The sequence below is a fragment of the Macaca nemestrina genome, chromosome 1, assembly GCF_043159975.1.
Source record: "Macaca nemestrina isolate mMacNem1 chromosome 1, mMacNem.hap1, whole genome shotgun sequence".
In the NCBI taxonomy this organism is placed as follows: Eukaryota; Metazoa; Chordata; class Mammalia; order Primates; family Cercopithecidae; genus Macaca; species Macaca nemestrina.
The window spans coordinates 109,731,627-109,754,943 of record NC_092125.1 but is presented as its reverse complement, the minus strand read 5'-3'; the positions used below and the strand labels follow the sequence as shown (position 1 = coordinate 109,754,943).

Below are 23,317 nucleotides of genomic sequence, written 5' to 3'. Positions count from 1 at the left end.
AGCTACTCGGGAGGCTGAGGCAGGAGAATGGTGTGAACCCAGAAGGTGGAGCTTGCAGTGAGCCGAGATCACACCACTGCACTGCAGCCTGGGCAACAGAGCAAGACTCCATCTCAAAAAAAAAAAAAAAAGACCTAAACCAACATTGTAAACAAAACAATGCTACAAAAAATGGAAGACATAGAGTTCCTACCCTCCAGAGAATTTCCCTGAGAGGAGTACTGCCTTTCAGTTTTCTCTTTTGTGGGGACAGAAAGAATAATGGTAAGAGGCTGAGTAATGGCTGCATCATGAGGGAACTCTAGACAAGCAACCCATGGATATGCAAGAGAAAGACTGTCTCCAGGGATCCATGAAAGAGACTGCCTGAAGATGAGTGGGATCTTGATGAGATGGAAAACATTCCAGGCAGAGGGAAAAGTGTGAGCAAAGACAGGGAGATTTGTGTATTCATTTCCGAGCGCTGCTGGAACAAAGTACCACAAACTGGGTGGCTTAAAACAGCAGAAATCTCTCACAGTTCTGAAGGCCAGAAGTCTGAAATCGAGTTGTGGGTGGGGCCAGACTTTCTCTGAAGGCTCTAAGAGAGGATTTTCCTTGGCTCTTCCTAGCTTCTGGTGGTTGCAGACAATTCTTGGCACTCTTTGGTTTGTAGACACATCACTCCAATCTCTGCCTCCACCATGACATGGTGTGTTCTTTATATGTCTCCCTGTTCACATGCACCCCAGCTCTGTGTCTGTATCTATATCTCTTCCCCTTATAGGTATATAGCTCATACTGGATTAGGGCCCACCGACCCACTAGGACATCATCTTAACTACATCTACAATGACTCTATCTCCAAATAAGGTCACATTCATAGGTAGGCATTAGAACTTGAACATATCTTTTTGGAGGACACAATTCAATGCATAACATAAGGTCATGAGAAGTTCAATGTGGTCAGAAAGTAGAGTATATCTAGGGAAAGAGTGGAAGTAACACAGGAAGAAGGGGCTGGAGTGTAGAGGACCTTGATGAATAAGCAATCAGGGTGCACTGAATATATATATATACACACATATATATATATATATATATATATATATATATATATGTGGCATGTGCCACCACACCTGGCTAATTTTGTATTTTTAGTAGAGACAGGGTTTCTCCATGTTGGTCAGGCTAGTCTTGCACTCCTGATCTCAGGTGATCTGCCCATCTCTGCCTCCCAAAGTGCTGGGATTATAGGCGTGAGCCACTGCACGCGGCCATTAGGGTGCACAGAATATTTTTAAGTAAAGGAGTATTACTGGCCAGGTATGGTGGCTCACGCCTGTAATCCCAGCACTTTGGGAAGCCAAGGTGGGTGGATCCCTTGAGCTCAGGAGTTCGCGACCAGCCTGGGTGACATGGTAAAACTCTGTCTCTACTAAAAATACAAAAATTAGCTGGGCATGGTGGTATACGTCTGTGATCCCAGCTACTTGGGGGGCTGAGGTGGGAGGATTGCTTGAGCCTGGGAGGTAGAGGTTGCAGTAAGCTGAGATCACGCCACTGCACTCCAGCCTCGGCGACAGACTGAGACACCATCTCAATAAATAAATAAATAAATAAATAAATAAATAAATAAATAAAATAAAAAGGAGTATTACTAATAAAGTTGTCCATTTGGGAAAATTGATTTGTCATTATTATTTAAAATTCATTATAGTAGAAAAAGAGAAAAGAATAGGAAAAGTCAGAGAACTACTTCAGGAACAGAGGGGGTTTGTGATGCATCAAATAGAATAGTCCATAGATCTGTAAAGAATGGGACATACAAGACAGCCTGGTTATAAGAGATGAAGTATGACTGAAGTTGGGGACTAGGAGAATAGTGTTAGAATTATTATCATCATTACATTAATCAAACTGCATTCTAACACCAATTCTCAGGCGTCAACTGGGTGTTCTACATTTCATTTCTGATACTACCTACTGAGAAATAAAAATGAAATCCTAAGCACTCCCAACCAACTGAGTGGACCCCCTCTTGGTCAAGGGACTCAAGAGAAGCCTTAGAAACAGAGTTCTCAGCCATGGTGGGACAGGTCAGACATGCCTCATTATACCCCCTTCCTCCCTAACTGGCTTTCTTTCCTAAGAGTTAAACAGAAACCAGCCCTTTATTTATTTTATTTTTATTTTCTTTCGTTTATTTATTTATTTATTTATTTATTTATTTATTGAGATGGAGTCTCGCTGTGTTGCCCAGGCTGGAGTGCAGTGGAGTGATCTCAGCTCACTGCAACCTCCGTATCCCAGGTTCAAGGTATTCTCCTGCCTCAGCCTCCCGAGTAGCAGAGATTACAGGTGCCTGCTGCTACGCCCAGCTAACTTTTTGTATTTTTAATAGAGACAGGGTTTCACCATGTTAGCCAGGCTGGTCTCGAACTCCTGACCTTGTGATTCGCCTGCCTCAGCCTCCCAAAGTGCTGGGATTATAGGCTTGAGCCATCGCGCCCAGTTTATTTTATTTTGTTTTATTTATTTTATTTATTTTATTGAGACCAGGTCTCGCTCACTCTGTCACCCAGGCTGGAGTGCAATGTGCAAACACAGCCCCATTGCAGCCTTAACCTCCTGAGCCCAAGGAATCCTGTGGCCTCAGCCCCTCAAGTAGCTGGGACAACAAGCTAATGTTTGTATTTTCTGTAGAGAAGGGGTTTCTCCATGTTGCCCAGGCTGTTCTTGAACTGAGCTCAGGCAATCTGCCCCACCTCCCAAAGTGCTGGGATGACAAGCATGAGCCACTGTGCCTGGCCAAAATCAGCCCTTTCAAAACACTTGCTCCACTGCTGATTTACACAACAACTGACCAGCAATCCTTCCTGATAAGAGACCACTGACCAGGCCAGGAGTGGTGGCTCATGTCTGTAATCCCAGCACTTTGGGAGGCCAAGGCGGGTGGATCACGAGGTCAAGAGATCAAGACCATCCTGGCCAACATGGTGAAACCCCATCTCTACTAAAAATACAAAAATTAGCTGAGCGTGGTGGCTCATGCCTGTAGTCCCAGCTACTTCGGAGGCTGAGGCAGGAGAATCACTTGAACTCAGAAGGGGGAGGTTGCAGTGAGCTGAGTCATGCCACTGAACTCCAGCCTGGTGACACAGCAAGACTCCGTCTCAAAACAAAAAAAAATTTAAAAGAGATTGCTGTCCATGGACTTGTTCTGGCCACTTTACAGAGGCTGTGCACAGGATGCCTCTATGTCCTCCATATCACTTTCTGACATCACAGCCTAATTTTAATTACAGTCTGACATTACAGCCTAATTTTAATACATTTAAATATTAAGTCACCACCTCAAAGTAAACATGTGACATATGTAACACACATATTGACTTACTAGCATGTGCCCCCCTCTTTATGAATATTCACAGCTCCTCCTGTAACCTGTTGATTGTATACATAGCCAATCCATTCAGCATAAATTCCTGCCTCACCCTTTCCTCCCTCAAAGTGCCTGCTTTCAGTTTCTACCAGAGGCTACACTTCCCAGCCTATAGGCTGCAATCCTTCATAAAAAATAAAACTCTTGTTTCCAAATTTATGAATCTTAAGTGCAGAATCCACAGGTTAAGGACAAAGTCCTTCACAAAATTGCATCTTAGGTGTCCCCAAACCACCCAAACTTCTGCCCACCCAACTGTAAATTCGGGGCTTCCCACAACCTCCTCAGGTTCAATAATTTGCTAGAACAACCCAGAACCCACTGTTCTGGGTAAATAATACAACTGTTATTTAACATCACATTTCTATCATAAAGAATAGAATTCACGCCAGATGCAGTGGTTCATGCCTGGAATCTCAACGTTTTGGGAGGCCAAGGCAGAAAGATTGCTTGAGCCCAGGAGTTTGATACTAGCCTGGGAAACATAGCAAGTCCCATCTCTACAAAAAAATTTTTAAATTAGCTGGGTGTGGTGGTGCACACCTGTGGTCCTAAGCTACTCAGACAGAGGCTGAGGTGGGAGGATTACTTGAGCCCAAGAAGCCAAGGCTGCAGTGAGCCATGTTTGTGCCACTGTACTCCAGCCTGGATGACAGACCTGAATGACAATTTTCTTTGCCTCAAAAATACATATATATACAATTCAATAAAACAAAAAACAGCAGGGCGAGGTGATGTGCACCTGTAGTCCCAACTACTTGAGAGGCCTGAGGCAGGAGGACTGCTTGAGGCCAGGAGCTTGAGGCTACAGTGAGCTATGACTGCACCACTGCCCTCCAGCTTGGGTGGCAGAATGAGACCGTCTCAAAAAAAAAAAAGAAAAAGTCTGGGTACAGTGGCTCACATCTGTAATCCCAGCACTTTGAGAGGCCAAGGCGGGCAGATCACCTGAGGTCAGGAGTTCAAGACCAGCCTGGCAAACATGGTGAAACCCCATCTTTACTAAAAAACAACAACAACAACAACAACAAAATTAGACAGGCATAGTGGCGGGCACCTGTAATCCCAGCTACTTGGGAGGCTGAGGCAGAAGAATCCCTTGAACCCGGGAGGCAGACTTGCAGTGACCCAAGATAGTGCCATTACACTCCAGCCTGGGTGACAAGAGTGAGACTCCATAAAAAAGAAAGGAAGGAAGGAAGGAGGGAGGGAGGGAGGGAGGGAGGGAAGGAAGGAAGGAAGGGAGGGAGGGAGGGAACCGGGTACGGTGGCTCATGCCTGTAATCCCAGCACTTTGGGAGGCCGAGGCAGATGGATCATGAGGTCAGGAGATCAAGACCCTGTCTCTACTAAGAATACAAATATTAGCCAGCCATGGTGGCACGCATCTGTAGTCCCAGCTACTTGGGAGGCTGAGGTAGGAGAATCACTTGAACCCGGGAGGTGGAGGTTGCAGTGAACCATGATCGTGCCACTGCATTCCAGCCTGGCGACAGAGACTCTGTCTCCAAAAAAAAAAAATACAATTCAAGAACAATCAATGAAAAAGACACTTAGGGCAAGGTCTGAGGGTGGGGAGGAGGGAACGGGGAACAGAGCTTCCTGTGACTTCTCCTCATGGAATCTGGGTGCATCTCCTCATGGAATCTGGGTGCATCACCCTCCTTGTACATCAACGTGTTCACAAACTAGGAAGCTCCACTGAGCCTTGGAGTCTAGAGTATTTATTAGGTTTTCATTATGTAGGGCATGATTGATGAAATCATCGGCCGCTTGATTGAACCCAATCTCTAGACTCTCCTCCAAGGAGATCAGGGTTGCCGGGAGTAGGGTAGGTAAGTGAAATTGAAAGATTAAAAGTTTCAATCCTCTGAACCTATGCTTGGTCTTTCTGGTTTGACCAGCCAGTCCCTTGAAAATATCGAAGGACTCACAGTGTGTTAATTCACTCACATCAACTCCCGTATGGTTAAAAGGGGATCATAAAGAATAACAAAAAATTTCCATTTCTGTCCCTTAGGAAAGTCTAAGGGTTTTAGTTAGTTTGTTTTTAGAGACGGGGGTCTCACTCCATTACCCAGTCTGGAGGGCAGTGGTGCAATCATAGCTCATTGCAACCTCAAACTCCTGGACTCAAGCAATCCTCCTGCATCGGCCTCTCAAAGTGCTGGAATTACAGGCGTGAGTCGCTGCGCCCATTCTCCAAGGGTTTTTGAACCCATGTGCTGGCAACCAGAGACAAAGATCAGACATACAGGCAAAGCTCAGAGATGTTGCAGTTTGTGTTTCAAACCACAGCAATAAAGTGAATATCACAATGAAGTGAGTCACAAATTTTTTGGTTTCCCAGTGCTCATAAAAGTTATGTTTATACTATACTGTAGACTATTAAGTGTGCAATAGCATTATGTCTTAAAAGTGTATATATTTTAATTTGAAAACACTTTATTGCTAAAAAAAAAAAAAAAAAAAAAGTGCTAACGATCATCTGAGTCTGGTGGAGAGTCTTACCTTGATGTTGATGGCTGCTGACTGATCACAGTGGTGGTTGCTGAACACTGAGGTGCTATAGAAATTTCTTAAATAAAACAATGACATTGCTGTATCAATTGACTTTTCCTTTCACAAGAGATTTCCCTGTATCATGAAATGCTTTTTGATAGCATTTACCCACAGTAGAATTTCTTTCAAAATTGGAATCAATCCTCAAACCCTGCCCCTGCTTTAACAACTAAGTTGTTGTAACATTTTAAATCCTTTGTTGTCATTTCCACTATGTTCACAGCATCTTCACAAGAAGTAGATTCCATCTCAAGAAATCTCTTTCTTTGCTTATCCATAAGAAGCAACTCCACATCTGTTAAAGTTTTATCATGAGATTGAGGCAATTCAGTTTCATCTTCAAGCTCCACTTCTAATTCTAGTTCCCTTGCTATTTCTACCACATCTGCAGTTCCTTCCTCCACTGAAGTCTTAAACTCCTCAAAATCATCCATGAGGATTGGAATCAACTTCTTCCAAACTTATGTTAATGTTGATATTTTGACCTCCTCCCATGAATCATACATGTTCTTTTTCTTTTGTTTTTGTTTTTTTGAGATGGAGTTTCACTCTCGTCACCGAGGCTGGAGTGCAATGGCGCAATCTCAGCTGACTGCAACCTCTGCCTCCTGGGTTCAAGTGATTCTCCTGCCTCAGCCTCCCAAGTAGCTGGGATTACAGGTGCCTACCACCACGCCTGGCTAATTTTTGTATTTTTAGTAGAGATGGGGTTTTACCATGTTGGCCAGGCTGGTCTCGAACTCCTGACCTCGGGCAATCCACCCGCCTTGGCCTCCCAAAGTGCTGGGATTACAGGCATGAGCCACCATGCCCAGCCTTGAATCATAAACGTTCTAATGGCATCTAGAATGGTGACTGATTCCTTTCCAGAAGGTTTTCAACTTTATTTGTCCAGATCCATGAGAGGAATCACTATCAATGGCAGCTAGAGCCTTATGAAATATATTTCATAAATAATAAGACTTGAAAGTCCAAATTGCTCCTTTATCCCTGGGCCGCAGAATGGATGTTGTGTTAGTAGGCATAAAAACAACAGTAATTTCCTTGTACATCTCCATCAGAGGTCTTGGGTGACCCGGTGGATTGTCAATGAGCAGTAATACTTTGAAAGGAATCTTTTTTCTGAGGAGTAGGTCTCAACAGTGGGCTGAAAGTATTTAGTAGGCCAGGTGAGGTGGCTCGTGTCTGCAATCCCAGCACTTTGGGAGGCCAAGACAGGAGGATCACTTGAACCCATGAGTTTAAGACCAGTCTGTGCAACATGGCAAAACTCTGTCTCTACAAAAAATACAAAAATTAGCCAGATGTAGTAGCACTTACCTGTGGTCCCAGCTACTAGGGAGGCTGTAGTGAGAGGATCACACAAGCCCAATGAGGTTGAGGCTGCAGTGAGCCACAATCGTGCCACTGCACTCCAGCCTGGGTGACAGAGTGAGACCCTGTCTCAAAAACCAAAAAAAAGTATTCAGTAAACCATGCTGTAAACAGATATGCTGTAATCCAGGCTTTATTTTTCCACCGATAGAGCACAGGCAGAGTAGATTTTGCATAATACTTTAGGATCCTAGGATTTTGGGAATGGTAAATAAGCACTGGTTTCAACTTAAAGTCACCAGTTGGGTTGGTCATGGTGGCTCTCGCCTATAATCCCAGCACTTTGGAAAGCCAAGGTGAGTGGATCACTTGAGGTCAGAGTTCATTACCAGCCTGGCCAACATAGTGAAACCCTGTCTCTACTTAAAATACAAAAATTAGCCGGACATGGTGGCACGCACCTGTAGTACCAGGTACTCGGGAGGCATGAGAATCTCTTGAACCTGAGAGGCGGAGGCTACAATAAGCCAAGATCGCACCATTGCACTCCAGCCTTAGTGACAGAGCAAGAGTCTGTCTCAAAAAAAAAAAAAGAAAAAGAAAAAAGAAGACCTGTTGTTTAATGGAGCCACCTTCATCAATGATCCTAGCTAAAGCTTCTGGATAACTTGCTGCAGTTCCTACATCAGCACTTGCTACTTCACCTTGCCTTTTATGTCATGGAGATAGCTTCTTTCCTCATGAACCAACCTCTGCTAGCTTTTAACTACTCTTCTGTGGCTTCCTCACCTCTGTGGTTTGGAACACAAACTGCAACATCTCTGAGCTTTGCCTGTATATCTAATCTTTGTCTCTGGTTGCCAGCACATGGGTTCAAAAACCCTTGGAGAATGGGCGCAGTGGCTCACGCCTGTAATTCCAGCACTTTGAGAGGCCGATGCAGGAGGATTGCTTGAGTCCAGGAGTTTGAGGTTGCAATGAGCTATGATTGCACCACTGCCCTCCAGACTGGGTAATGGAGTGAGACCCCGGCTCTAAAAACAAACTAACTAAAACCCTTAGAATTCCCTAAGGGAAAGAAATGAAGACAGGGCCTTGCTCTGGATTAGGGATTGGTTGAAGGGCATGCTGCAGCTGATTTGATCTTCTATTAGGACCACTCAAAGTTTCTCCATGTCAGCAATAAGGCTGTTTAGCTTTCTTATCATCCATGGCTAACTTATCATTAGCGAGCTACTTGGCACAAGAGACCTAGTGTTTGGCCTATCTCAGCTTTCTCGGCTTTCGAAATGCCATCTTTACTAAATTTAATCATTTCTAGCTTTTGATTTAACATGAAAGACGTGCAACTCTATAATTGAACACTTAGAGGCCATTGTAACGTTATTAATTGATCTAATTTCAATATCATTGTGTCTCAGGGAATAGGGAGGCCTGAAGAGAGGGAGAGACACAGGAATGGCCATTCAGAAGAGCAGTCAGAATGCACAAATTTATCCATTAAGTTTATCATTTTATCTAAGTGCAATTTGTGGCACCCCAAAATAATTACAATACTAACATCAAAGATCACTGAGCATCTCTGTTTCCACTTGAGGGTTGGGAAAAGAACAAAAATCACTAATCACAAATCACCTTAAAAGATATAATAATAATTTAAGAGTTTAAAATATTATGACGATTACCAAATGTGACACAGAGACATGAAGTGACTAAGGCTGTTAGAAAAATGGCACCAGCCGGGCGCGGTGGCTCAAGCCTGTAATCCCAGCACTTTGGGAGGCAGAGACGGGCGGATCACAAGGTCAGGAGATCGAGACCAGCCTGGCTAAATACGGTGAAACCCCATCTCTACTAAAAAATACAAAAAACTAGCCGGGTGAGGTGGCGGGCGCCTGTAGTCCCAGCTACTCGGGAGGCTGAGGCAGGAGAATGGCATAGACCCGGGAGGCGGAGCTTGCAGTGAGCTGAGATGCGGCCACTGCACTCCAGCCTGGGTGACAGAGCGAGACTCCGTCTCAAAAAAAAAAAAAAAAAAAAGAAAAAAAAAAAGAAAAATGGCACCAATAGACTTGCTTGACGCAGGGCTGCCATAAACATTCAATTTGTAAAAAATACAACATCCAAGCTGGGCATGGTAGCTCATGCCTGTAATCACAACACTTTGGGAGGCTGCGGCAGGCAAATCACCCGAAGTCAGGAGTTCAAGACCAGCCTGGCCAACATGGTGAAACCCTGTGTCTACAAAAAAGAAAAAAAAAGAAATACAAAAATTAACCAGACCTGGTGGCAGGTGCCTGTAATCCCAGCTACTTGGGAGGCTAAGGTGGGAAAATCACTTGAACCCGGGAAGCGGAGGTTGCAATGAGCTGAGATCACACCATTGCATTCCAGCCTGGGCAATAGAGCAAGACTCCATCTCAAAAAAAAAAAAAAAAAAAATCTATGAAGGCAATCAAGGTGAAGTTCAATAAAATGAGATACGCCTGTATTCTTTGTTATATCACATACTTTTTTTTTTTTTTGAGACAGAGTCTCACTCTGTTACCCAGGCTGGAGTGCAGTGATGCAATCTCGGCTCACTTCTACCTCTGCCTCCCAGGTCTCCCAGGTTCAAGCGATTCTCCTGCCTCAGTCTCCTGAGCAGCTGGGATTACAGGTGCCTACCACCATGCCTGGCTAATTTATGTATTTTTAGTAGAGAAGGGGTTTCACCATGTTGGCCAGGCTGGTCTCAAACTCCTAACCTCAGGTGATCCGCCTGCCTCAGCCTCCCAAAGTGCTGGGATTGCAGGCGTGAGCCACTGTGCCCAGCCTTTATTATATCACATACATTTTAATAAATGATACTTATTAAGGATTAAGGACTTGATATATAACAGGCACATTTAAATCTCATGCCAGCGTTATTTATCATCTCCATTTTACAGTTGAGGAGATTGAAATGCAGGGACTATATAATGAGCCCCAAGATCACAATATCAGTAATTGGTAGAGTAAGGATTCAAAGCCAGTTCAGTTTACTCAAGAGCCTGTGCTGGTAACAACTGATACTTCCTCCCTGTGTCCTCAAGCAAGTCACTTAACTTCACAGATTTTGGTTTTCCATGTAGTTAAGATAAAGAAGGTGGACTCCACGATTACTAATGTTCCTTTCAACTCTAGTGTTTCCCCTTTTCATTTAAATTGTTTCAAGGCCGGGCATGGTGGCTCACACCTGTAATCCTACTACTTTGGGAGGCCAAGGCAGGTGGATCACTTGAAGTCAGGAGTTCCAGACCAGCATGGGCAACATGGTGAAACCCCGTCTCTACAAAAACACACAATTAGCCGGGCGTGGTGGTGGGCGCCTGTAGTTCCAGGTACTCCAGATGTTGAGGCACAAGAATTGCTTGAACCTGGGAGACGGAGGTTGGGGTAAGCTGAGATTGCCCCACTGCACTCCAGCCTGGGCAACAGATAGAGACTCTGTCTTAAATAATTAAATAAATAAATAGTTTCAAAACACCATTCTTTTTTTTTCTTTTTCTTTTCTGTTTTCTTTTTTTTTTTTTTTTTTTTTTTTTTTGAGACGGAGTCTCCCTCTGTCGCCCAGGCTGGAGTGCAGTGGCGGGATCTCAGCTCACTGCAAGCTCCGCCTCCCAGGTTCACGCCATTCTCCTACCTCAGCCTCCCAAGCAGCTGGGACTACAGGCGCCCACCACCTCGCCCGGCTAGTTTTTTTTGTTTTTGTTTTTGTTTGTATTTTTTAGTAGAGATGGGGTTTCACCGTGTTCGCCAGGATGGTCTCGATCTCCTGACCTCGTGATCCGCCCATCTCGGCCTCCCAAAGTGCTGGGATTACAGGCTTGAGCCACTGCGCCTGGCCTCTTTTTTCTTTTTTTGAGACGGAGTCTCACTGTGTCGCCCAGGCTGGAGTGCAATGGTGCAATCTCAGCTCACTGCAACCTCCATCTTCCATATTCAAGCTAGTCTCCTGCCCCAGCCTCTCAAGTAGCTGAGATTACAGACATATACCACCACACCTGGCTAATTTTTTTGTATTTTTAGTAGAGATGAGGTTTCTCCATATTGGCCAGGCTGGTCTCAAACTCCTGAACTTAAGTGATCTGCTGGCATGGGCCTCCCGAAGTGCTGGGATTACAGGCGTGAGCCACCGCACCTGGTCAAAACACCATCCTTAATGGCTGCATAATATCCTACTTATGAGTAAAAGATAATTTACTATTATCCTACTGCTGGACATTTAGGCTGCTTCCAGTTTTTCCCTAACAAAATTATCCTTGCAATGAACATTCTGGTGTTTTACAGATTATTTTCTTAGAATAAATCCTTAGAAATAATTCTATCGCAATCCATTCCTGTAATGAGGTTTTTTTTTTTTAAGTTTTGTTCATCTAATCAATGTAATTTAGCTGTGTTACCTTACTATACCTGTTTTTTAAAACCAATATTATGCTACTATGGGGACTTAGTAAGAAAAAATAAAACACATTTTACTCTTGCCTGATTTCTTTAAGATTTTTAATCATTAATTTTTTCTCTCTCTTTTTTTTTTTTTTTTTTTTTGAGATGGAGTTTTGCTCTTGTCACCCAGGCTGGAGTGCAACAGCATGATCTCAGCTCACTGCAACCTCCACCTCGGTTCAAGGGATTCTCCTGCCTCAACCTCCCAAAGAGCTGGGATTACAGGCACCCGCCACCACGCCCAGCTAATTTTTGTATTTTTAGTAGAGATGGGGTTTCACCATGTTGACCAGGGTGGTCTCAAACTCCTGACCTCAGGTGATCTACCTGCCTCTGCCTCCCCAAAGTGCTGGGATTACAGGTGTGAGCCACCATACCTGGACATTAATTTTCTCATATGTAAAAGTTGTCAGAATCAAAATGGAGTCACTAATGTTAAGAAAACCCTCACAAATAAGGCCAGATGAAGTCATACTGAAAGGATTTTTACACTTGTATGCATGAAAATGAAAAGGACTCTACAAAACCCACAACCTTATACAAAAGCCATCACAATCTTAGGCAAAAAAGACTTCTACAAGGACATCTGCCCAGCAACTACTTGTTCATCCTCAGACTGGTGTCATCCCTGTTATTAACCCTTGTAGCCAAAGATAATTATTTCAAAACAATTGTATAATCTTCCTGCTTTTTTCCTTCAAAAACTTTGGTCTTCCTTTATCTCCTTGAATACGCACATCATTTACTATGACATGCAGATTCCCATTGCAATACTCTATTCCCAAATAAACGTCATTTTCTTTTAGAGAGCCTCTCTCTCTGCTTGTTATTTAGGTTAACATATATCAGGTCTAGGCCGTGCGCAGTGTCTCACACCTGTAATCCCAGCACTTTGGGAGGCCGAGGCGGGCGGATCACGAGGTCAGGAGATCGAGACCATCCTGGCTAACACGCTGAAACCCCGTCTCTACTGAAAATACAAAAAAAAATTAGCTGGGCATGGTGGTGGGTGCTTGTAGTCCCAGCTACTCGGGAGACTGAGGCAGGAGAATGGTGTGAACCTGGGAGGTGGCACTTGCAGAGAGCGGAGATGTGCCACTGTGCTCTAGCCTGGGCAACAGAGCAAGACTCCATCTCAAAAAAAAAAAAAAAAAGAGAAGGTACTTTGTAATATCCTACCCCGCCCTTAAGAAAGTCCTTTGTAATATTCTCCCCTCGCCCTTAAGAAGGTACTTTGTAATATTCTCCCCACCCTTGAGAATGTGCTTTGTAAGATATACCCCCTGCCTGCAAAAAAATTGCTCCTAACTCCACTGCCTATCCCAAATCTGTAAGAACTAATGATAATCCCAACACCCTTTGCTGACTCCTTTTTCAGACTTGGTTTGCCTGCACCCAGGTGAAATAAACAGCCTTGTTGCTCAAAAAAAAAATTTTTTTTGTTTGTATTTCTCTTGTTAATCTATCTTTTGTTATGTGGCCTCAGCCATGAACCAATGGGTGAGGAAACAATACTATATATCCTTAGGTCTTGGACATGGAAATCAATAAATATTTATTAAATAAGTAAATTTGTCTTGTTCTTTTTTGTTTACTCTTTTAGACGACCTTTAGAAAATTTCCATTAGCCAGGTGTGGTGGCACGTGCCTGTAGTCCCAGCTGCTCAGGAGGCTGAGGCAGGATAATTGCTTGAACCCGGGAGGCAGAGGTTGCAGTGAGCTGAGATCATGCCACTGCACTCCAGCTTGGGCAACAGAGTGAGACTCCGTCTCAAAAAAAAAAAAAAAAAATTTCTTGGCTTCCTCCCTAAAAAAAAAAATCCAATGGGAATTTAGATGGGAGATGCATTGAAGTTTTTTTTTTTGTTTTGTTTTTTGTTTTTTGTTTTTTTGAGGCAGAGTCTTGCTCTGTCACCCAGGCTGGAGTGCAGTGGCGCGATCTCGGCTCACTGCAAGCTCCGCTTCCTGGGTTCAAGTGATTCTCCTGCCTCAGCCTCCCGAGTAGCTGGGACTACAGGTGCCCGCCATCACGCCAGGCTAATTTTTGTATTTTTAGTAGAGACGGGGTTTCATCATGTTGGCCAGGCTGGTCTCGATCTCCTGACCTTAAGTGATCTGCTCGCCTCTGCCTCCCAAAGTGCTGGGATTACAGGCCTGAGCCACCGCGCCCGGCCTGCATTGAATTTTTAAACTGATTGAGGACAGGCTAAAATCTTCACAATGTTCAGCCTTTTCATCTAAAATTTAGCATGCCTCTCCTTTTATTCACTGGTGAAAAAATAAGAGTGTTTCTATTAAAGGATGTTTCTAATTTTTTCTCTCTAGTAATAGTTTGATAGTTTGTATTACATAGATCAAACAAGTCCTCAGTAAGACTATGCCTACGAATTGTATTTGTTGATATGGTGCATGGGATCTTTTTTTCTCTACATTCTTTACCTAATTATTGCCAGAATATTAGAGTGCTTTGTTTTGTTTTTTGAGACAGAGTCTTGCCCTGTCACCCAGGCTCAAGTGCAGTGGTGCAATCTTGGCTCACTACAACCTCTGCCTCCCGAATTCAAATGATTCTCCTTCCTTAGCCTCCCAAGTAGATGGGATTACAGGCACCCGCCATCATGCCGGGCTAATTTTTGTATTTTTATTACAGTAGAGATGGGTTTTCCCCATGTTGGTCAAGCTGATCTCTAACTCCTGGCCTCGAGTGATCTGCCTGCCTCGGCCTCCCAAAATGCTGGGATTACAAAAAACAGCACCTGGCATGAGCCGCTGCACCTGGCCTAGAGTGTTTTTTTTCTGAACGACTTCATTAATTCAAGTAGTTTAGTTGAGCATAAAGATTCCATCATCTGCTTTCCTCCCAGAATTTAAGCCACTTATTTATTTACTATCTTACTATATTTGTCAGAACTTCTATAACAACTTCAAATTAGGCCGGGCGCGGTGGCTCAAGCCTGTAATCCCAGCACTTTGGGAGGCCGAGGCGGGTGGATCACGAGGTCAGGAGATCGAGACCATCCTGGCTAACATGGTGAAACCCCGTCTCTACTAAAAATACAAAAAACTAGCCGGGCGTGGTGGCGGGCGCCTGTAGTCCCAGCTACTCGGAGGCTGAGGCGGGAGAATGGCGTGAACCCGGGAGGTAGAGCTTGCAGTGAGCCGAGATCGCGCCACTGCACTCCAGCCTGGGCGACAGAGCGAGACTCCGTCTCAAAAAAAAAAAAAAAAAAAAAAAACAACTTCAAATTAGAGGCTGAGAGACAGAATAACAAATGGACAATGGCCAGATCATATGAAAAATTGAACTTTGACCCATGATGTGCAACACCTTGCCCAGGAGATCAACCCTTTATCTACAATAAACAACTCAGGAAGCCAGCCTGCTGTAAGTCAGTCTTAGAGGAAGCCAGCCTGCTATAAGTCAGACTTAGAGGAAGCCAGTTTGCTATCTCTAGTGACAATCCAAGAAGCTAAAAAATAACTTCTGTAACAATTGGCCTAAAATGGCCAGGACTTGATCAATAACTGATGGCTTCCAGAATTTTAGTCCCCATTTCCAACATAGGACCAACCAAGGAAAGCCAAATATGCACCCCTAACCAATCACATAAGACGCTCCACTTCTGGTTAGCCCACCTACAGCTTCCTCATGCCAACAGCTTCCAATCAGGGCTTTTTTCCTCTATAAAGCTTTCCCATTTCTCTGCCTGCCTTTGGATCTCTGCCCAATTGCCAGTGCTGGTAGCTGACTCCCTTGCTAAAGCAAGCTCAGAATAAATAGCCATTGCTTCTCTCATTTGGTAGGTCTTTTTTTCTTTTATCTTTTAATGACAGAGTCTCACTCTGTCACCCAGAAGTGCAGCGGTGCCATCTCGACTCACTGTAACCTCTGCCTCCCCAGTTCAAGTGATTCTTCTGCCTCAGCCTCCCAAGTAGTTGGGACTACAGGTGTGTGCCACCAGTTCAAGACCAGCCTGGCCAACATGGTGAAACCCCGTGTCTACTAAAAATACAAAAATTAGCCAGGCGTGGTGGGGGGGCGCCTGTAATCCCAGCTACTCAGGAGGCTGAGGCAGGAGAGTCACTTGAACCAGGGCGGCAGAGGTTGCAGCAAGCCGAGATCATGCCAGTGCACTCCAGCCTGGGCAACAAGAGCGAATTCCGTCTCAATCAATCAATCAATCATCAATCAATACTCACACCTGTAATCCCAGCACCTTGGGAGGCTAAGGCGGGCAGATAGCAAGGTCAGGAGCTCGAGACCAGCCTGACCAACATGGTGAAACGTCATCTCTACTAAAAATACAAAAATTAGCCTGGCATGGTGGTGCATGCCTGTATTCCCAGCTATTCAGGAGGCTGCGGCAGGAGAATTGTTTGAACCTGGGAGGCGGAGGTTGCAGTGAACTGAGATCACACTACTGCACTCCAGCCCGGGCGACAGACACACTACTGCACTCCATCTCAAAAAATAAATAAATAAAATTTAAAAAATTTTTTAAAAGACAAAAAGGAGAAATATTATCATCTAATATGAAAAATGATTAGTATAATTATTATATTTAAAAACTGTGGCGGGGCACAGTGGCTCACACTTGCAATCCCAGTTCTTTGGGAGGCCAAGGTGGGCAGATCACTTGAGGCCAGGAGTTCGTGACCAGCCTGGCCAACATGGCAAAACCCCACCTCTACTAAAAATACAAAAATTAGCCAGGGTGGTGGAATCCCAGCTACCCGGGTGGCTAAGGCATAAAAATTGCTCAACCCTGAGACGCGGAGTTTGCAGTGAGCCGTGATCACACCACTGCACTCCAGCCTGGGCAACTCTGTCTAAAAAAAAAAAAAAAAAAAAAAAGGAAAAAAAAAATAGAAAGTATGTTAATAGAATAAAGTAATTTACATAGAATCAAAGGAAGCAAGAATTTGGCAGCATTAGTCTAGTAGTGCTGAGTGTACTGCTGCCAAGGTGAGATAAACTAAACACAACAAATACTAAAACCTCTAGAAAGAATACGCTAGTGTGAATCAGGGTAGGTTCCTCATACTTGTCAAATACATAAAATATCGCTAAAGACCATCTAGCACCCTCTCCTCTGATTCTATGCTCACCTGAGAGGATTCTGATTGTGCACTTGGCCTCTCAGTTACCTTTCCTAGAAAGGATACATGAGACCTTCACCTAGCAACATGACTACTGCACTCGAAATGTGGCTGATCCAGGCACTTTGGGAGGCCAAGGAGGGAGATCACTTGAGCCCAGGAGTTTGAGACCAGCCTGGGCAACATGGTGAGACCCCATCTTTATAAAAAGAAAAAAAAAGAAAGTAACTAAATAAAAATAAAACTCTGTTAAAAAAGAAAGAAAGAAGGAAAGAAAGAAAAGTGACTATCTGAATTGGGATGTGCTGTAAGCATAAAATTCGTCCCAGATTTGGAAGACTTTGTATGAAAAAAAATACAAAAAATCTTACTAATGATTTTTTATATTGATTACATGTAGAAAGTATAATATTTTGAATACATTGGGTTAATTAAAATACATTAAAATTAATTTTACCTGTTTCTTTTTAGTTTTTTAAATATGTCTACTAGAAAATTCTAAATACATCTGTGACTTGCATTTTTTTTTTTTTTTTGAGACAGAGTCTCATTCTGTCACCCACGCTGGAGTAGAGTGGCTCGATCTTGGCTCACTGCAGCCTCTGCCTCCCAGGCACAAACAATTCTCCTACCTCAGCCTCCGGAGTAGCTGGGATTACAGGCACCCGCCACCATGCCTGGCAAATTTTTGTATTTTCAGTAGAAATGGGGTTTCACCATGTTGGCCAGGCTGATCTCCAACTCCTGACCTCAGGTGATCCACCCGCCTCGGCCTCCCAAAGTGCTGGGATTATAGGTGAGAGCCACCAAACCCCACCAACTTGCATTTTTGACAGAATTATATTTCTATTAAAGAGCACCATGGATGCAGCTGGAAACCATCATCCTCAGCAAACTATCACAAGAACAGAAAACCAAATACCGCATGTTCTCACTCATAGGTGGGAATTGAACAATAAGATCACCTGGACACAGGAAGGGGAACATCACACACCAGGTCCTATTGTGGGGAGGGGGGAGGGGGGAGGGATAGCATTAGGTAATATACCTAATGTAAATGACGAGTTAATGGGTGCAGCAAACCAACATGGCTCATGTATACATATGTAACAAACCTGTACATGTACCCTAGAACTTAAAGTATAATAATAAAAAAAAAAAGACACACACACAAAAAAAGAGCACCAATTTAGAACACTGAACAATAATACCATAGTCAACGTAAATATACAATCTCCCTGTAAATTAATGAATTGACACCTTGGTTTAGAAATCTGACTTTGGTGAATTTCTTGGCACAAGTCTGTCCCTCATACATTGATCAATTTTTGTATTTACAAACTCAAATACATATTCTCCTTCCATAGCCCTGCAAAATGAAGGATCAAGCCTTCACTGAAGTGAGCAAATCAAAGTTTTGGCATCTTCTGAGCTTTCTAGGCACAAGCTGTCAGTTCAGCCATTTCTCTGCCTGCAATTTCGCTCTTGGTTTATAATCTTGGGTTCAGGCTGTGTTTTTCAAGAGGTAGAGTTGGTAGCATTCATCTTTGTTTTCCTATCACTTATGTTCCTTAAACAAAGGATTTTTAAAATTTGTTAAATATTCTGCATTTTATGCCTTTGATCATAGCTATAAGACTGCTTGCCTTGAAAAGGATTTGTACATAATTCTCCATGGTTTTTTTCTTAATATGTTAATTACAAACTGCTTATAAAAATTGAGTACATAAAGACCTGAAAGACAGCAGTTATTTACAGTCATGTAAAGCAAAAATGGCAAGTGACATCTAATTAATAGCTAATAACCTAATGATATGGAGTGGAAGCTTGATAACTATTACAGCACACTGTATTTTATTATCAAGGACAGAGCCTTAGAGACAGACCACAGAATTGATATTTCATCATTATGCGATGGCCTACATTATATGACCTCTTATTTGTCCCTCAACTCCAATAGCAACCTCAAGGCTGATATAGAATAGCAGTGGAAAGGAAAATAGATGACACAAAAAGAAAAGTAGGTTTGTCATGGGACCAGTGTAGTGCTTTGGCCTCATAGCAGAGACCAGATGGTAGTAGCTCCTCTCTCAGCAAGTAGCTCCTCAATGTCCTACGGGTTGTAAACGACAAATTCACATTGTCTTCACCTGCTAATAATTATTTTTTTAAATACTGTGGCAACATCAAAACAATACTGAAAATACAATCCCTCAATATAAGAAGAAAAAAAAATTTCCTAAATATTTAGTCCGTCGAAAGAAAAAGTCTTTTCTGAGAAATGCTATTACCCAGTAGAAATCTTGGCTTCTTAAAATCCAAGAATATTCTCATCTCTTTTTTGTTTGTTTGTTTTCTGAGACAGAGTCTCACTCAGTCGCCCAGGCCTGAGTGCAGTGGCACGATCTTGGTTCACTGTAACCTCCACCTCCCAGGTGCAAGCGATTCTCCTGCCTCAGCCTCCTGAGCAGCTGGGACTACAGGCACGTGCCACCACGCCAGGCTAATTTTTGTATTTTTTAGTGGAGACGGGGTTTGACCATATTGGCCGGGCTGCTCTCCAACTCCTGACCTTCTGATCCACCCGCCTCGGCCTCCCGAAGTGTTGGGATTACAGGCGTGAGCCACAGCGCTAGGCCTCTTATTTTTAAATAAAGTAAATGGCCCTCATTTTACGCAATTTTGTGACTTTGTAAAAGCCAATGAAAATGCCTGAGAAACTACTGACATTAGTTTTACTGCAGTTAAATATTTGCTAACTTTGCCGGGCGCCGTGGCCCCTGCCTGTAGTCCCAGCTACTTGGGAAGCTGAGGCAGGAGATGGCTTGAGCCCAGGAGTTCTGGGCCGTAGTGTGCTATACCAATCGCGTGTCCACACTAAGTTCGGCATCAATATAGTGACCTCCCAAGAACAGGGGACCACGAGGTTGCCTAAGGGAGGGGTGAACTGGCCAAGATGGGAAACGGAGCAGGTCAAAACTCCCCTGCGGATCAGTAGCAGGATCGTGCCTGTGAATAGCCACTGCACTCCAGCCTGGGTAACAGACCCTGTCTCTCTCTCTAGATAGAGAGATGATAGATAGATGATTGATTGATTGAGCATATATATATGCTAATTCTATAGAAACATGTAACTGTCCTTTGACGTTTTAATAAAAATTGTGTATACAAGATTTCAAATTTAATTATTCTCTTCTTCCATAGCATCAAGGACACCTTTAGCATCAAGGACACCTTTCGGTTGCACAAGAAAAACTGAAGCAAATATTCTCTAAAAGGTGACTGATTCCAATAAAACGTATAATTTTTGTACGTTTAGTAGAGACGGGGTTTCATCACGTGGTGGCACGCACCTGTAGTCCCAGCTACTCTGGAGACTGAGGCAGGAGAATCGCTTGAACTCAGGAGGCGGAAGTTGCAATGAGCCGAAATCGTGCCACTGCACTCCAGCCTGGCAACAGAGCGAGACTCCGTCTCAAAAAAAAAAAAAAAAAAGTATAATTTGATGACAGTTTTCTTCAATAGTTTAAGACACTTCTAACAAACTATAATTTAGTCGTCCTAATTAACAGAAGAAAAATGTTAATACTCTCACACAGTGACCTCTACAAAGTTTCGCTCAGTGGATCCATTCTTTCCTTCGGAAAGAGAGGAAAAAGATTCTACATATGTATCTTAAAGCTCTTAATCACTTTACATGTGGGCTACATGTCATTTTTCAACGGTTTCCCTCTGGGTAGTTGGTTGCTCCAATATTTTCCAGAACTGATTCGTTCTTAGGTACCAACTTGACTGTTCAATTCAGCAATGCTGGCTTTAAAATAGAAGAAAAGGCCGGGCGCGGTGGCTCACGCCTGTAATCCCAGCGCTTTGGGAGGCCAAGGCGGGCGGATGATGAGGTCAGGAGACTGAGACCATCCTGGCTAACACGGTAAAATCCCGTCTCCACTAAACATACAAAAAATTAGCCGGGCGAGGTGACGGGCGCCTGTAGCCCCAGCTACTCGGGAGGCTGAGGCGGGAGAATGCCGTGAACCCAGGAGGCGGAGTTTGCAGTGAGCCGAGATGGCGCCACTGCACTCCAGCCTGGGCGACAGAGCAAGACTACGTCTCACAAAATAAATAAATAAATAATAAAATAAAATAGAAGAAAAATAGGAGTAGAAACAACGTGGAATAGTAGGCTAGCCCCTGGGGACAAGAAGAGAAGTCCCCTTAGCAGAGGTCACCTAAGTGCAAACTTGAACCAGACTGTGCACAAACAAGTGACAGATGTGAAAGTGGCCTCAGCTGCAAACGCAGCACTTCATAAACCACACACATGATCAGCCCTCATTTCCACCTTAGAGAACTTGAAAACTTACCTAACTCCACCATTTATAGCTGCTGAGCAGGTGGATGATATTCGTCAATGTGGGGTTTAGAATAATGCAATACTTGAAATAAAATTAGAAAGAAAATAAGGCCAGGCACGGTGGCTCACGCCTGGAACCCCAGCACTTTGGGAGGCCGAGCAGGAGGATCGCTTGAGTTCGAGAGTTCGAGATCAACCTGGGCAAGAGAACAAGACTCCATGTGTATTTAAAAAAAAAAATAATAAGAAAACAAAAGCTTTGTTAATCGTTAAGCAAGGATTACAAAATGGAAAAGACAGGAAAGAAAAGGAAGGTCCTAAAGACCTGACCCACGAGTTTCAGTCCAAGTAAGCTGGACCTGCCCAGAGGAAGCGAAGCGGAAGTAAGATCCAAAGCGCTTTCCCCAGGCCTCCCGCGCTCCGCGCATGCGCAGGTCTCTGACTTTGACCGCTTTGGCGGGCGCTAGCCAGCAGTAGGTTATCTAGGGGCGGAGGACCGGCCGGGATCACGCGACCGGGGTTGCGGCATTTCTGGCCCAATCCAAGACGGTTTCGGAAAGCACTCTGTAGAGCAATTCGGGTTGCCGGGATCCTTTCCGAGTCTTGACCTCCACTATTGCTTCTGGCTTTTCGACTCTGTTCTTGAATCTAAAAATTTGCCTTCGCAGAAATTGTTGCCTGTGTTCCAGGAATTACATTACAGACACACTCTAAAGTGATCAGCACTTTTTTTTTCCTCCATCGACTAAAATAACATTGCTCTCTCCGCAAGACGCTCGAATTCTATTCTATTGCTTGAGATTCCAGAATCGCTGGAGGGCGCCCTGTTATAAAAATAGCACTCCCGGCCCGGCGCGGTGGCTCAAGCCTGTAATCCCAGCACTTTGGGAGGCCGAGACGGGCGGATCACGAGGTCGGGAGATCGAGACCATCCTGGCTAACACGGTGAAACCCCGTATCTACTAAAAAAATACAAAAAAAAACTAGCCGGGCGAGGTGGCGGGCGCCTGTAGTCCCAGCTACTCGGGAGGCTGAGGCAGGAGAATGGCGGGAACCCGGGAGGCGGAGCTTGCAGTGAGCTGAGATCCGGCCACTGCACTCCACCCTGGGAGACAGAGCGAGACTCCGTCTCAAAAAAAAAAAAAAAAAAAAAAAAAAAAAAAAAATAGCACTCCCCCAGAAAAAAGTTTTATCTGTATCTCAGGGGTTGAGGATTGGAGAAATAAAGATGAAAAATTTTTAAAGGCAAGTGTCCCCTAGGACGATGACAGATAACGTACCTGGAAACGTACCCCCAAAGGTCACTTTGTCAGTTTAAGCATTTAAAATCTCCCAATCTGTCTATTCAAGCCCATCAAAAATCTGAAGAAGTGATGTGAGATAACATGTGGTTGGCCCAACCCAGTGGAGTGTGACGGGGAAACAGGGCTTAGAGGAATTTAATTTTAAAACTGGAGTCCTTTCCTCATTTCCCTGAAATAAAGGGAATTGGGTAAAAAGCAAAATGGATGAGGCTGAGTTCTAGAGCTCTAATCCTTCACGTACTGAATGCTACAGCCCAGGAAGCCTAGCAGTGGTTCATGTCACATACCCCCAATATACATGGCTTGGTAAAAATACTTGTTGGCAGGCCGGGCACGGTGGCTCACGCCTGTAATCCTATCACTTTGGGAGGCTGAGGCGGGCGGATCACAAGGTCAGGAGTTCGAGATCAGCCTGGCCAACATGGTGAAACCCCATCTCTACTAAAAATACAAAAATTAGCTGGGCATGGTGGCACGCGCCTGTAATCCCAACTACTCAGGAGGCTGAGGCAGGAGAATCATTTGGACCAGGAAGGCGAAGGTTGCAGTGAGCCGAGATCGTGCCACTGCATTCCAGCCTGGGCGACAGAGTAAGACTCTGTCTCCAAAAAAAGGAAAAAAAAATGTGTTGGTAAAATTATCCAATTTACTGAAAAAATTTCTCACCCGTAATCCTTTTCAGAAAGATTTAACTAATTCCCCACAGATAATAAATCCTCCGCACTCCAAAATTGAGTTCGTTTTTAACTCAGCATATTCTCAGAAAAGTGGCCGGTGGTAGAGCAGAGTGCA

The 23,317-nt window shown here is 44.0% G+C and overlaps 1 long non-coding RNA gene across 3 annotated transcripts in view; it reads right to left on the bottom strand.

The window, feature by feature from the left end:
* LOC112429486 (uncharacterized) overlaps positions 1 to 21,950 on the bottom strand; it is a 44,384-nt gene extending 22,434 nt beyond the window's left edge. For 2 of the 3 annotated variants that reach the window (XR_011617446.1, XR_011617449.1), the window contains exon 1: positions 21,232 to 21,950. This is a non-coding gene — a long non-coding RNA (uncharacterized lncRNA). Of the gene's footprint in view, positions 1 to 5,935; positions 6,003 to 21,231 lie in introns of all 3 variants that reach the window. The other variant, XR_011617448.1, reaches the window with a different exon arrangement.
* Positions 21,951 to 23,317: the final 1,367 nt, after the last annotated feature.